The sequence below is a fragment of the Dermacentor andersoni genome, chromosome 5, assembly GCF_023375885.2.
Source record: "Dermacentor andersoni chromosome 5, qqDerAnde1_hic_scaffold, whole genome shotgun sequence".
NCBI classification, from domain to species: domain Eukaryota; kingdom Metazoa; phylum Arthropoda; class Arachnida; order Ixodida; family Ixodidae; genus Dermacentor; species Dermacentor andersoni.
Genome location: NC_092818.1, coordinates 2,801,765 through 2,818,752, shown reverse-complemented (window position 1 = coordinate 2,818,752; position 16,988 = coordinate 2,801,765).

Sequence of the window (16,988 nt, the reverse complement as noted above, 5' to 3'; positions counted from 1 at the left end):
GACGCTTTCCACGCAGACCCTCAGTCCGCACATGCGGCCTCTTCAAGACCTATGCTCGACAACGCATCCGATTTTATTGGCGCGGCATGTATAACTACGTCAGAAAGTTCGTTCGCTCCTGTGCTCAGTGCCAACGCCGAAAATTACCTCCCGGACAAGTCTACCCGTCACAACCCCTTCCCTGCCCTAGTCGGCCCTTTGATCGTGTTGGTATAGACATATACGGACCGCTACCCTCCACTCCAGCAGACAAGCGCTGGATTATTGTTGCAGTGGATCACTTGACCCGCTATGCTGAAACAGCTGCTCTGCCGACTGCCACCGCCCGCGACGTTGCATCGTTTCTGTTACGACATTTCGTTCTTCGCCACAGTGCCACTCGCGAACTTCTGAGCGATAGAGCCCGCGCCTTTCTTTCCGATGCTTTGAAGGCACTACTCGACGAATGCCGAATCGTTCACCGCACCAGTACAGCGTACCATCCGCAAACTAACGGCATGACCGAGCGCTTCAACCGTACTCTTGGCGATATGCTCTCCATGTACGTCACCTCTGATCATTCAAAACTGGGACCAAGTTCTCCCTTTCGTGACGTATGCGTACAATACTGCGACCCAAGCAACTACTGGTTTTTCCCCTTACTTTCTCCTATACGGACGAGAACGTTCTACTACGCTCGATACCATTCTGTCATACACCTGACGCGTCCGAAAGTACTCCGCTATCTGAAGCTGCTCGTCATGCCGAGGAATGCCGCCAGCTTGCCCGCTCTTTTTCCACCGAGGACCAGTGGCAGCAGCAATCCCGTCAACCTGCCGGTCGTTCTGCACCAACTTTTTTGCCTGGCTCTCTGGTATGGCTTCGGGTACCCGCTACTACACCCGGCCTCTCCTCAAAACTTGTCGCAAAATACCTAGGACCCTACCGCGTTCTGGAGCAAACGTCCTCCGTCAATTACATCGTCGAGCCCCTCATGCCATCGACGGACCTACGCCATCGCGGCCGCGTACTTGTCCACGTCTCTCGCATTAAGCCGTACTACGACCCAATAGTAGTCTCTTCGCCTTAAGCCGCCAGGATGGCGCCTTTTTCTGCGGAGGGTGATTGTAACGAAGAAGAGTAGCCTGCCTGCGCCACAGCACCATCGCTACCGGCATGAGCTCGTAGTTGCTGCCTTTCGCCGAACGCTTGTGACGGCTACCCGTTCGCGCCCGTTGCTAATAAATCTCTTAGCACGTGTTTCACATATGTTCCACATCATCTACACATCATTAGCTATATCCAAAGGGATCAGTAACACTGTTCGAACAAGGATGGACAAGTTATGGCTACGGTGTCAGCAGTGAGGCCATTCCAGTATTTGGCAGGTCGAATGAATGAATGAGGGGGGGGGGGGATGAGCTGTGCGGCCTTCCTGCTCATGTCTGAGAGATGTGTGCTGCGGGAATGATGTAAGACGATGAGCGAAACGGGAACAAGGTGAAAGCAGGAGCTCCTGCTTTCACCTTGTTCTCGTTTCGCTCATCGTCTTTAATTTCCATCTCCCGCCTTCACTGTGTTTTCCCTGGATTTCTACCGACAGAAGATGAAGGAACAAGGTGAGCGCCCTCTGCTTTCTTTGTCACATGTAACACTAATTAGACACGCACTACAAGTACATGCACGAACACTTTACACCAGGCCAACACTCACCACACTAGCTTTAAGAGCGGCGCCACAACACACCCTCCGAGACCTCATTGCCGCAGCACCACAGCACATCACACATTTCGTCATTCACTGCGAGACAAATTACCTTAACCCCGACACCGGTGACAACACAGTTAAGGCCATGAAAACGCTCATACACGATTTGCACACCAACAGACAAAACGCAGAAATCACCCTGACAACAGTACTTACCAGGATCGTAACGAAACACAGGCCACTTACTCAACAATCAGAGACACTCCTAGCCCACGCACTAGGGACATATAAGCTCAATGATTTTCTTCTGGACGTTCTGTTAGCCATTGTTGTTGATGATGTTAGTCATTGCCTCAAGGCAATGGCTAACAACATCAAGTACAGACTCAGGAACTCTTTTAAATCGACGCAACCAACAACACCAATAAATCCTGCGTCCCAGTTAGCTTCAACACAGAAACACACGCCTGAAATTTTAAACACCAGCTCGCACGCACATTCCACCAAAGTTAGAACCCAAGAAGCATCTACACAGACGGTGGACGCGGAATCAACACCACCCTTACAACACCCGCTCATACGGAAGTCCACAACCAGCCGCGAAGCCTTCACACAAACAGCTACACTAATAAGCAGACCGATACACAGACATACACAGACAGACATCGGTGCAGGCCTGGACAAGAAAAACGTAAAAAGACGCAACCTGAAGCTGTTACGGCCGGAGGTCTGCCCGAACCAAACAGAAACGACTACCACGCACTAGGGATAGCACAGGCAACAACAAATCTCGCCCTTTCCTCCAATTCCTCAAACTCGCCGCCACACAAACAAATTACAGATTTCACCTAAAACCTTGCACTAGCTGCATTAAACAGGAAAATCCCAAAAGGTCCCAGAATTAAGGTTAGATGTGCCCTCGGTTCTTTATACTCCTGGCTATTATTGAAGTGGAATGCTTCGAGAATTTGAATAAGAGAGAGCGATGGATTTTCTAGGACAGAACTCTGCAAGGACCAACTTATAATTGCTGATCAACTCGGCAGCATAAGTTTATCTGAACCGAAGAGAACTTGAACAATTCGTCCAAACTAGGGAGGAAAAATTACTGAATACCAGCACAAGGATACTAGAGCTGCAGATCCACCCAAAGAAACTAATGTAACCCCTGCAGCACGTAGCTCCACCGATAGTCCTACAGGCGAGCATCCAGAGCCCTGCAGCAATATAGTAGACATATCCGAGAGTCTAAGCCCCGAGGTAGTTGATCTGAAACGTGGTCTAACGTTGTGTCCGACGAACAACGCAGTAAACGAATACGAGCTCCACAAAGATATAACAGAGTTTTCAAGCCGCATGCGCATCAAGGAGTTCTTTTTCAATAGGCCAGACGTAGGGAAACAAGATAGAGGCTCTCTTAGCCCACCTAGCACATAAACACCGGAAACCGAACAGTGCCCAGACCTGGATTTATACGTAAAGCTGATATCAAAGGAAATTTTTGTCAGCGCGGCAGTGCCAGAAACGCAAAAATTTGTGCCCCGCTCAATACCAAATCCTTAAAGAACTTGCGAAAAGGAATGATATTGTAATAAAGCCAGCACACAAAGGCGGCAGTATCGTAATCTGGCCTATCGAAAAGTACCAGAATGAGGTCTCCAAACAACTGAGCAACCACGCCCATTACAGAAAACTCGACTCTAACCCAACTTCAGATTACAACAATACTGTGAAACACACAATAGCGGAGCTTCTGTACAGGGAACTAATCACGAAATCTGAATATCGCTTCATGATGCCCAAGAACAAAAAAGCAGGCCGCTTTTATCTTCCTAAAATACATAATGTTCCGGTCGAAGAAATATTTACAGCAGAAATCCCAGGTCGGCCTCTTGTGTCTAATAACAACACGCCTACTGAGTCACTATCGAAATTCTTAAATCACCACCTGTCAAACATCCCCCCCCCCCATCTTTTGTTCAAGACCCGCTGCACTTCCTTCGAATTATCGGCGGCATCAACGGCAACCAAATCCTTTCCGACCGCGCTGTTCTAGTCACTTTGGATGTTTCTGTCCTTTACACCAACATACCTATGAGTGAAGGAATTGAAGCCGTTTCTAAATCCCTCGCAATCAATCCCCAAGCGCACGCTCGAGAAGTTTACCTGTCGATCCTTAGGTTAGTTCTCGCGCTCAACTATTTCGAATTCGATTCTATTCGCTACCTGCAAACTTTCGGCACTAGCATGGGAACACCACTCGCTCCCACGTATGCGAACATTTTCATGGGACAGCTTCAAGCAGACCTGTTGAAATCCTACCGTCTAAAACTCCACACATATCTTCGTTACATCGACGAAATATTTATAATATGAGAACACTGCACAAACGCGTTAACCGACTTAATTAGACATTTCAATCGCTTTCACCCGAGCATTAAATTTACTGCTCACCACTCTCCTAGTCAGATCAATTCCTGGACACGACGGTCTACATAGAAAATGGAAAACTGAGAACGACACTTTGCCGGAAGCCTACGGATAGCCAGCAATATTTAGACTACAACAGTCAGCACCCGCGACACTGCAAGCAAGGAATTTTTGTTGGACAAGCGAAACGAATAAGAATCTGCAGCGAAGACCACGATTATATCCACCGCCTGTATCACCTTAAAACAACTCCAGCAGAAAGGAACTATCCCCAAGTTGCTCTCGATAGAGCTTATGATGTCGCGTCAAGATTGGAGAGACAGTCGGAATTGGCGAAGAAACAGCCTACACCAGAATCTGACAGACCGCCGGCCTTGATAACAAAATATTCTAATGCACTCCCAAACATAAACAACATCCTACGAAAATACCGCCCAATATTGTCAAGTAACGAGCTGTTCATTATAACATATAAAGACGCCAAATAAACGGACACACAAGAGAAGAGAGGGTGCCACTCGCAACTGCTTCATTCACAGAACGCAGACACATGTGTACCGTCAGACAACGCATACGCCCAGAGAAAACTTACAAGCACGCATTTAATCAAACATTCATGATACACAACGCTCAAGAAACCCCTTCTCGGCCTTATATAACGATAAATAATGATAACGAAGTTTCGCTAACGCAGAAGCTGCCTTTCTTGCCCATGTGATAGGCTTCAACCGGAATGTTTGATTAGATGCGTGATTGTAAGTTTCTGCGTATGCGTTGACTGACGGCGTATATGTGCCTGCGTTCAGTGAATAAAGCAGTTGCGAGCGGCGTCAGTTGTCTTCTCTTGTGTGTCCGTTTATTTGATGTATTTATATTTTATAATAAACAGCCTCCAACTAGCCCAACAAAAAGCGGTTTTAATTAACGAGCGTCTGAGAAAAGCGTCCCCGGATGTACCTAGGTTTACCTATCGCCGCAACAGGAACTTTAAAGACATGTTAGTGCACGCAAAAGTCAGCCAAAAGGATTTCCCCGTAATAAAAGCATGTTGTCGCCCCAGGCGCAAAACCTGCAGACACCTTCAAAGTGACATTCAAATTAAAACCACTGCAAATAATTATACACACGAAGTCAAATATAGTTTTTCTTGTGCAAGTTCGGATGTGATTTATATGCTTGAATGTTCCTTCCGTAAGAAACCATATGTCGGTGAAACAGGACAATCAATGAACGTCAGATTAAACGGACATCGCGCGGACAGAACTAAAAAGCTTGCTGTCGCAAAGCGTTTCAACCAACCAGGTCATAACCTTGACGGATGTAAACTCTGCATCTTACGCTCCAATTTCTACTCTGAATGAGAAAGAAAATACAGAGAATCGTACCTTATCCATAAGTTCAAGACATTGCAAGCAATAGGCATCAGCATTGCAAAGGGAGCTTTAGAATGTATTCGCTGTGCTAAATTTCAAGCGATAGGCAACAACACTTAGTTTGGTTTCTTAGCGTTATTTCTTTTTTTTCCTTTTCCCCCTTTCTTTCCTTTTTCCTCCCTTTATTTATTTATTTATAACATTTGAGTATTTTCCTTTTTTTACGAGCACCGGTAAAACAGGTAATAGAGGGCTGCTGTGCACGCTGTGGACACGCCGGCTGACACACGGGCGTTGACACGTGATTGATAGACGGTGGTGTCCCTGGCCTTGCGCGCAGCACTCCTTTATTCTCAATTCAACACGCTAACACACCTTCGCTCGTTGCCGCACCCACCCGCCTTAGGCCCTCACCCCTTTAGAAGAACCCTACCTATATATACTGTGGCGAGGAAAACATATGTCGCCTCGAAGAAAAGTCCACTCATCGAAACATTGGCTTTAAAGGCTCCTGCTTTCACCTTGTTCTCGTTTCGCTCATCGTCTGGAATTTCCATCTCCCGCCTTCCCCGTGTTTTCCCGGGAACGATGTAAGGCACATGATGAGTGCTGAGAAAACTTGATAGAGTACGAAACTAGCAATGCGTCGGCAATTAGATGTGTTCATCCGGATTTGGCTTTCAGTACAGAAATGCCGACTTCATATGAATATTGAGTGAACCTAGTAGCACGGTTCTGAACTGCTTCAAGTCAGCTTTGATATGTTCAATGTGGGCTTCAGATGGTCGATGCGTTTTCCAGTTCTGACTGCCCAAGTGATTTACAGGCAAGCAATTTTATCTTTTTCGCCAAAATATCTTTTGAGGTGGTTTTTATGCTGCTGTGTAAGTGACTTATTTGTGATACAGAATTGGCAGAAAAGGCAAGTCAGGAGTTACTGGCATTCGACAGTAAGAGAACAAGGTACACTAGGAAACTGTTGGTGTAGCATATGATTGGATAATCGGAATGATCTCCTACTATAAATGTAGCAGCTTTGTTTTAGAGCAAGTCAAGTCTTTAGTCCAGGCAGGTAGGCAGTCAGCAGGAAGTCCACGAAAGCAGGAGGCAGTCCAGGAAGCAGGTGACCTAGGCGAGCAGCAGGCAGTCCAAGCAGGCTGTCCCGGTGGGCAGCAGGTAGTCCAAGCCGGCATCAGGCAGTTCAGGCAGGCAGTCTAGATGGGCAGCAGGCAGTCCAGGCGGGTACCAGGCAGCCAGCAGGCGGGCAGCAGGTAGCAGCTGAGCAGTAGGCAGCTAGCAGGTAGTCGAGATAGCCAGGAGGTAGTTGAAGCATGCAGCAGACATTCCTGGCATGTACCAGGCAGTCCAGGCGGGCAGCAGACAGTCCTAGCAAGCAGTTCAGGCGGGCAGCAGGTGGTTCAGGCAAGCAGCAGGTGGTTCAGGCGGGCATCAGGCAGTCCAGGCTTTCAGTTCAGCACAGGTAGTCCGGACAGGCCGCAGGCAGTCCACGCATGCAGCAGGCAGTCTTGGCGGGCAGCAGGTACTCCAGGTGGACAGCAGGCAGTCTAGGTAGACAGTGTAGTAGACAACGGCGGGAACTAGACCCGGACGTCTGACTCGTTCGTCATCTGGCAGCAACAGAGGGAGCAGTGACCGTAGCAGCCGCTCGTGCTCGGGGCGCCGTCTTTATTTGCATCAGGCAGTCTAGGCAGGCAGCCAGTGGTAGTCCAGCAGGCAGGCAGGCAGCCAGCCTTGATCAAGGCGGGTAGCAGGCAGTACAGGCAGGAAGCCAGTGATATCAAAGGCGTGCAGGATGCAGTCAGGCAGCCATCTATAGTCCAGGAGTGCAGCAGGCAGTCGAGGCAGGCAGCAGCGGAGTGTCTACCAACCGGAAATTCTCAGGTTTTTTGAATAGCCTGGAAATACTCAGGGAATTTGTGCTATCAGGAAAAATAAGCTGTCATTCCATTAAAAGGAACGAACGTTACCGTAACGCTGGCTCGAGTAAAATAGGGGAATCGTAACGAATTGTCTTTGACGCCGTGTCGTCGGTTGGAGGAGTTGCCATTGCACAGTTAACGACCGATTTCCCGGCCGCTCGTTTTTCGGGACATGCCCAACAATGAGAATGGCTTCCTGGCACCACCATGTACCCCATAGAGTCAATGTGTAAGAACGTCTGAAATTTCCGGCGCAAGTACCCTTTGCCGTCCGATTTTCCTGCCTTTCTTGCCGCGACCGCAGGTCCAAGAAGGCATTAAAGCCAATACCACCGTATTGATCATCTCGCCGGCTTGAACCGGCGCTCTCGAGAGCACACAGATCCGCTGGCAGCCGTAGCCACCACCGCGGCAACGCGACGCCTAGCTGCCTCGACGTTCGCTATTGACCTTGTTGCCGTTCGGTGCCGTGTTTTTCATTGAAAAAATTCGCTGCTGCCAGCAACGGCACTGATTCCGCCTCTGTAATCCTCGCGATTGGCTTCGAAGCTTAATAAAAAGCACAGTGGTTTGCATAATGCCGGTTCCAGATTGGCAGCTTTGCCTCAGCACAGAAATGTTGCGCGGTGAAACATGCATAAAGTAGTGCGGTGAAGCTTAACAAGCGTGGGAAGGGGCAATTGTCACGGCACACAGTACGTATTCCCGAATTATGCACACCTGCACCCGCTGTCTCCTGTCACAGTACAATCACCGATATGCCTGATAAGTGTACTGGCAGACCTTCAGAGCTTTTTTGGACTTGGCTGTGGCGATTTGAGCCACAGTGCCACAAGCACCCAGACAGTGACTCCTCACATACGCCTGGAGTCTCGCACAAGAGAGCCAGCCTTGGGGTTGTATTCGCAAAGCGTGTGGCCATCTTAGTGGCTGGAAAGCGACGCCAGCCACGGCGTCGGACGGCAGGTCGCACGAGCTGCCGGGTGTACCAGAATGTACTACTGGGCTAGTTGATTTACTTGCATCTTGAAACTATAAAAGCGCACTAAGACCAGCGCAAAGAGCGAAGACAGGACAAGGCACTTACAACTGAATAATTTTGTTGATGGGAAACAAATATATGCTGACAGAAAATAGAGTAGGAGGGTTGCGCATGGTGTGTCGAGGATCATAGGTTAAATCTTTCGAATACAACGTTAAAAAGAAAAAAAACTATCAATAAAGTTGAATTCCTTATCATGTACCAGGATCGAGCGGTGGTTGTAATGCAAAACAATGCAGCCAACCCTCGGTCTGTAAGGTGTGAAATCGCAGGCATGACTTAAGATTATGCCGCCATGCGGCAACAGCAAATACAACCAAATAGACAAAATGGACGTGCATACCAAATAGACACGCATAACATTCCAGCCCACCACTTCATCCATAGCGCTTTGCAGTGCCTACTCTGCAGTTTCCTATCAATTTATTGCGTCCTGTGAATAAATAGGCATGCATAACCAACTAGCCCACTAATTCGTCCACAGCACTTTTGTGTCTACTTGTCCATCTCTGTCATTTTTTTGCGCTCTGACCAAACAGACATTCACAATATTATAACCCACCACTTCCTCCATAGCGCGTTGTAGCGCCTACTCTGTCATTCCTTGTCAATTTATTAAGCACTGTGTTCAAATAGACATGGATAACCAACTATCCTACCAGTCCGTCCACAGCGCTTTGTGGTGTCTGCTCTGCCAGTCCCTGTCAATTCATAGTGCGCTGTGATTAAACAGACATTAATTACCAACTAGTCCACCACTTCGTCCAAAGCGCGTTTTGGTGTCTACTCTTTCGGTTCCGGTAAAATTCTTGTGCGCCTTAATAAAATATACATGCACAATCAACTAACCCACCACATCAGCCTTACACTCCATTAAGCCGTCTACTATGTTCGTCCCTGTCAATTTACTGTGCTGTGATCAGACATCATAACTAGCCCTCCAACTAATTGGTCCACAGTGCTTTGTAATGTCTACTACGTAGGTTCCTGTCAATTTATTGTGTATTGTGATCAGATAGACATGCATAAGCAACTAGCCCACCAGTTCTTCCACAGTGCTTCGAAGTGGCAGTCTACTTTGCATGTCTTGGCATGTCTACATTGCCAGTTCCAGTCAATTTCTTGACCGCTTTGATCAAAAATACATGCAGAACCAACTAGCCTAGCACTTCGGCCTGGCGTTCTTTTTTTTTTTGTCTCTACTCTGTTTGTCCCTGCCAACTTGTTGCGCTGCGATACAAATGCGAGGAACACCTGCGTGAAAGAGCCCGAGAAGAAACACGAATACTAACAAATACGAATGCAAGCTTAGCACCGGCAGGGCAGCCTGAGAGACTGTATGTGGAACATGTGCATGCAAGAGCTTTAGAAAAAGCACAAATACGGATGCGTTTTGCACTGGCAGTGCTGTCGGAGAGACTGCATGCGGAACACTTCCGTGCAAGAGCTCGAAAAAAAGCTCGAATACTATCAAATATGAATCCGAATTTCGCACCGGCAGCGTGGCCGGACAGACTATGCGGAAAGCTTGCGTGCAAAAGCCAAAGAAAACACGAATAATAGCAAATACGATTATGTTTTGCACGGGCAGCACGGCCGGACAGAAAATGTGAAACATGTGCGTGCAAACGCCTGACAAAAGACACAAATACTATCACATACGAATGCAAGCCTACATGCGGCACACGTGCGTGCTAAACTCTGAGAGAAAACGAATACTGTCAAATGCGAATGCAAGTTTCGCACCGGTAAAGCGGCTGGATAGACTATGCGGAACACGTGTGTGCAATAGGCTGAAAAAAAAAACAAATAATATCAAATACGAATGCAAGTTTCGCACCGGCAGCGTGCTGGAGAGAGGGCCTGCGCAACACATGCGTGCAAAAGCCCGAGAAAAACGAATACTATCAAACGAATGTAAATTTCGCACCAACAACGCGGATGGACAGACCGCATGCTAAACAGGTGCTTGAAAAAGCTTGAGAAAAGACAAATATTATCAAATACAAGTTTTGCACCGGCAACGTGGCCGAGCAGACTGCATGCCGAGCATTATCATCATCATCAGCCTGGTTACGCCCACTGCAAGTCAAAGGCCTCTCCCATACTTCTACAACCCCGGTCATGTACTAATTGTGGCCATGTCGTCCCTGCAAACTTAATCTCATCCACCACCTAACTTTCTGCCGCCCCTGCTACGCTTCCCTTCCCTTGGAATCCAGTCTGTAACCCTTAATGACCATCGGTTATCTTCCCTCCACAATACATGTCCTGTCCATTTCTTTTTCTTGATTTCAACTAAGATATCATTAACTCCCGTTTCTTCCCTCACCCAATCTGCTCTTTTCTTATCCCTTAACGTTACATTCTTATTTCCATAGCTCGTTGCGTCGTCCTCAATTCAAGTAGAACCCTTTTCTTAAGCCTCCAGGTTTCTGCCCCGTAGGTGAGTACTGGTAAGACACAGCTATTATACACTTGTCTCTTGAGGGATAATGGCAACCTGCTGTTCATGATCTGAGAATGCCTGCCAAACGCAGCCCAGCCCATTCTTATTCTTCTGATTGTTTCCGTCTCATGATCCGGATCCGCCGTCACAACCTGCCCTATGTAGATGTGTTCCCTTACCACTTCCAGTGCCTCGCTACCTATTGTAAATTGTTGTTCTCTTCCGAGACTGTTAAACATTACTTTTGTTTTCTGCAGATTAATTTTTAGACCCACTCTTCTGCTTTGCGTCTCCAGGTCAGTGAGCATGCATTGCAGTTGGTCCCCTGAGTTACTAAGCAAGGCAATATCATCAGCGAACCGCAAGTTACTAAGGTATTCTCCATTAACGTTTATTCCCAATTCTTCCCAATCCAGGTCTCTAAATAGCTCCTGTAAACACGCTGTGAATAGCATTGGAGAGATCGTATCTCCCTGCCTGACGCGTTTCTTTATTGGGATTTTGTTGCTTTCTTTATGGAGGACTATGGTGGCTGTGGAGCCGCTGTAGATATCTTTCAGTATTTTTACATACGGCTCGTCTACACCATGACTCCGCAATGCCTCCATGACTGCTGAGGTTTCGACTGAATCAAACGCTTTCTCGTAATCAATGAAAGCTATATATAAGGGTTGGTTATATTCCGCACATTTTTCTATCACCTGATCGATAGTGTGAATATGGTCTATTGTTGAGTAGCCTTTACGGAATCCTGCCTGGTCCTTTGGTTGACGGAAGTCTAAGGTGTTCCTGATTCTATATGCAATTACCTTAGTAAATACTTTGTAGGCAACCGACAGTAAACTGATCGGTCTATAATTTTTCAAGTCTTTGGCGTCCCCTTTCTTATGGATTAGGATTATGTTAGCGTTTTTCCAAGATTCTGGTACGCTCGAAGTCATGAGGCATTGCGTATACAGGGTGGCCAGTTTCTCTAGAACAATCTGCCCACCATGCTTCAACAAATCTGCTGTTACCTGATCCTCCCCAGCTGCCTTCCTCCTTTACATAGCTCCAAAGGCTTTCATTACTTCTTCCGGCGTTACCTGTGGGATTTCGAATTCCTCTAGAATATTCTCTCTTCCATTATCGTCGTGGGTGCCACTGGTACTGTATGAATCTCTATAGACCTCCTCAGCCACTTGAACTATCTCATCCATGTTAGTAATGATATTGCCGGCTTTGTCTCTTAACGCATACATCTGATTCTTGCCAATTCCTAGTTTCTTCTTCACTGCATTTAGGCTTCCTCCGTTCCTGAGAGCATGTTCAATTCTATCCATATTATACTTCCTTATGTCAGCTGTCATACGCTTGTTGATTAACTTCGAAAGTTCTGCCAGTTCTATTCTAGCTGTAGCGTTAGAGGCTTTCATACATTGGCGTTTCTTGATCAGATCTTTCGTCTCCTGCGATAGCTTGCTGGTATCCTGTCTAACGGAGTTACCACCGACTTCTATTGCACACTCCTTAATGATGCCCACAAGATTGTCGTTCATTGCTTCAACACTATGGTCCTCTTCCTGAGTTAAAGCCGAATACCTGTTCTGTAGCTTGATCTGGAATTCCTCTATTTTCCCTCTTACCGCTAACTCATTGATCGGCTTCTTATGTACCAGTTTCTTCCTTTCCCTCCTCAGGTCTAGGCTAATTCGAGTTCTTACCATCCTATGGTCGCTGCAGCGCACCTTACTGAGCACGTGCATATCTTGTATGATGCGAGGGTTAGCGCAGAGTATGAAGCCTATTTCATTTCTAGTCTCGCCGTTCGGGCTCCTCCACGTCCACTTTCGGCTATCTCGCTTGCGGAAGAAGGTATTCATTATCGGCATATTATTCTGTTCCGCAAACTCTACTAATAACTCTCCCCTGCTATTCCTAGTGCCTATGCCATATTCCCCCACTGCCTTGTCTCCAGCCTGCTTCTTGCCTACCTTGGCATTGAAGTCGCCCATCAGTATAGTGTATTTTGTTTTCACTCTACCCATCGCCGATTCCACGTCTTCATAAAAGCTTTCGACTTCCTGGTCATCATGACTGGATGTAGGGGCGTAGACCTGTACAACCTTCATTTTGTACCTCTTATTAGGTTTCACAACAAGACCTGCCACCCTCTCGTTAATGCTATAGAATTCCTGTATGTTACCAGCTACATTCTTATTAATCAGGAATCTGACTCCTAGTTCTCGTCTCTCCGCTAAGCCGCGGTAGCACAGGACGTGCCCGCTTTTTAGCACTGTATATGCTTCTTTTGGCCTCCTAACTTCACTGAGCCCTATTATATCCGATTTACTGCCCTCTAATTCCTCCAATAGCACTGCTAGACTCGCCTCACTAGATAACGTTCTAGCGTTAAACGTTGGCAGGTTCATATTCCAATGGCGGCCTGAGAAAAGGCAGGAATACCTGAGAAAAGAGAAAAGCCTGAGAAAAGACAAGAATACTATGAAATACGAATGCAAGTTTCGCTCTGTCAGCGTGGCCGGACAGAGTGCATGCGGAACACATGCCTGTCAATGCCTGAGAAAAATCACGAATACTATCAAATACGAATGCAGGTTTCCCACCAGAAGCGCTGCCAGAGAGACACCACTTGCGTGTAAATGCCCGAAAAAAAAGAAAAAACCACGGATACTATCAAATACAAATGCAAGCTTCCTACGGGCAGCGCGGCCAGACAGACTGCACGCCGAATGCATGCAGTCTGGTTAAATTGCATCATTATTTATTCGATAAATGTGCGGCAAGCATTTTTGGGTAGTAAGCCGCATTAGCTTTGTTTGCTTGATATTAATATTCATCTCCCGATCAAAATACCACACGTTTATTTTCTGCAAGTCCTTTTTTATTTGGCTGTAATTTTGACGGTCAATAACAAACCGATAAACAGCAAAGTAGTCGGAAAAATATGAATGTTTGAATTTATAGCCACGTGATTATTGTTTATCTTGATTGCATATAATGTTGGCTCCAGTACCGAGCCCTGGGCATGATAGACATGACGGGCTAGATGTTAGAAAGAACGATATGAACAAATACCGCTTGATGCCTGTCGAGTAAGTATTCTTGAGCCAAATCGATGACTATTTTCTATTTTAGTAAGCCTCATTTTACAAGTCAAATGCTTGTGACCTACGCGATAGAATACCTTTTCGAAATCAATAAGAACCGCATCAGTTTCTATTGGTGATGTAGGTTGGTGTGAATGTCAGTTGTAAGTTCAAAAAGCTGTGTCTAGCAAGAGCGCCGCTGCTGAAAGCTATGTTGCTTAGCAAATAAAACTAAAATTTTGTTAGTCATGTATTCCATAAATATAAATGACAGAACGTGTTCTAAGAGTTTACGAGTGGCAGATGCTAAGGATATTGGCCGATAATTGGTCATCTCATTCTTGCCACCTGTTTTCAATATGGGCATTACATGATCAATTCTCCACACAAAAGTGTCCTGTTTAACTCCAAACAAATAGCAATAGTTGATCATTTTAGATGTCTCGATGCAGTATTTTCTTCAACTATGTCATGGACAGCACATGTGGACCAAATTGTCAAGCAGTTAGCTAAAATAACTGGCGCAATCGGCTTCATTAGATACATTCTTCCTAAGCCAATTAAACTGCTTCTATACAACTCATTATTTTATTCTCACATTAACTATTGCGAGCTGGTATGGGGCACTGCAATATCGTCCTGTCTACGGAAAATTTACATTTTGCAAAAAAAGTTTCTTCTCAATGTCTTTAATGCAAATTATGGAAGAACCACCAAACGCTTTTTTCTTGAAACTGGCATGATCGAAATTTTAATTTGTATCAGCATCGGCTCAGCGTTCGTTTTAAAATAGAAGCAAGAAATCATATAAGTCACATTCGGCATCTATCAAACTTACAAGAAAATAAGAATTACTCTTTCAGTCACCCCGAAAACTGGTTGGTGCTAACAGCATGCATCAATACGGGGAAAGAGCGCCTTCAACCCACACTTCCTTCTCAACGCGTACGAGTCTGCTAACATCAACTCGTTTACCTGTACCCAACGAGATATACGTGTCATATGAAATTCATATGCAAAAGAATGTACCACTGAGTAATCTTTAGGTATAGTTAAGCTTAAAATAGGATGTCGGGCTCGGTGGCTGTGCCGTGATACAGTCCACTAAACTGCTGCTGTTCAATATGCAGGTGCTCATCATCGCACTGATCGGCGCAGCTCTGCCCGCTACCATCTCGGCTGTCCAACACGCAACATCAAACTGCCTGGAACCGTGTCTTGGCCGTGCCCCTGCTGTCTCTCACCAAGTCACGCTAGCCCCCCCCCCCCCTCCCCCTCCTCCCCTACGCTTCTACTAGTGCCGCCTGTGACGAGCGTGATCAGCCCTATCACCAGGGAGCTGCCTACGTCAGCAACATCCGTCGGCAGATCACCTATAAAAGAGCAACACCATCGCGTGCCAAGCTGTGAGCTCGGTGGCTGTGCCATGATACAGTCCACTAAACTGCTGCTGTTCAATATTGTAACGTAGGTTGGAGACGGAGTGTTACAAAAGAGACGTTTCTGTTTAATGGTGGGCCAGAAGAAGAGCGTGCAGCTTACGCACTTCATCGTCTTTCATGGCGCCGACCTGGCGCCGACCTTGGAACGGTGCTTGAGGAGGGTCTACAGGATGGAGAAAGCCGGCCGGTTTGACTGGTGGTTTCTTGCGGCTCTGACAATCACAGCAGGTATTCACGTACTGTTGTACAGAAGAATAAAGCCGGGGCCACTAAAACTTCTGTCGTATCCTTGCTAATGTCTTAGCGAATCCCAGGTGTCCGGCGCATGGCTCATCATGGCACGCTTGCAAAATGTCTTGGCGCAGCGGCGACGGCATGACAAGGAGGTATGTATTGGGACCGCTTCCGCAGTTTTTCCTGTGAAGGACGTTGTTGTGCAAGTAGTATGATGATAAGCCGTGGACGAGCGAGCGGGGTAAAACACCTTCAACTCCTTGAAAGTGCTCTATCAGCGGCAGCAGCTCAGGGTCAGCGCGCTGGTGCTCAGCCATTTTTATGGCGTCGATAACGGCGAGAAGTGGCAAGTCATGGTCAGGGTCTGATGACGTCGTAGGGAGTGGTGCGCGTGACAAACAGTCAGCGTCACTGTGCTTCCTTCCAGATCGGTAGACAACTGTAATGTACTGTTGTAGGCGCAGGCTCCAACGTGCTAGACTGCATGAAGGATCCTTGAGGTTGGCAAGCCAGCCCAGCGCGTGGTGGTCACTGACTGCCTTAAAGGGTCTACCGTACAAGTAGGGTCGGAATTTACTAATGGCCCACACTATCGCTAAGCATTCTTTTTCAGTGGTTGAGTAGTTTTTCCCAGCCTTGGTGAGACTGCGGCTTGCATAAGCAATGGTGCGTTCCGCACCAGCTTGACACTGCACAATAACAGCGCCGAGACCCGCAATGCTGGCGTCAGTATGAATTTCAGTGTCAGCGTCTTCGTCGAAATAAGCAAGTATTGGGGCCTCTTGCAAACGCTTGCGCAATTCATTGAACGACTGCTGCTACTCGTCCGCCCAAATGAAAGGCACATCGTCGCGTGTGAGCCGTGTCAGAGGTTCAGCAATTCTCGAGAATCCCTCGACGAAGCGCCTATAATATGCGCACAAATCAAGGAAGCGTTGGACAGCCTTCTTGTCTGTGGGTGGTGAAAACTTGGCTACGGCGGCTAACTTGTCTGGGTCTGGTCGGACGCCTTCAGGACCAACGACATGGCCAAGAAATTTGAGCTCTTGGAACCCGAAGTAGCATTTTTTCAGGCTTGATGGTGAGGCCGGCAGTATGGATCGCAGCGAGGACACTCTCGAGTCGTGCGAGACGTTCGTCAAACGTGCTCAAGAACGCGACGACATCGTCCAAGTATACGAGGCAGGTTTGCCATTTGAGTTCAGCAAGCACGGTATCCATCATCCGCTGAAAGGTGGCAGGTGCGGAACAGAGACCGAAGGGGAGAACTTTGAACTCAAAGCCCGTCAGGTGTCACAAACGC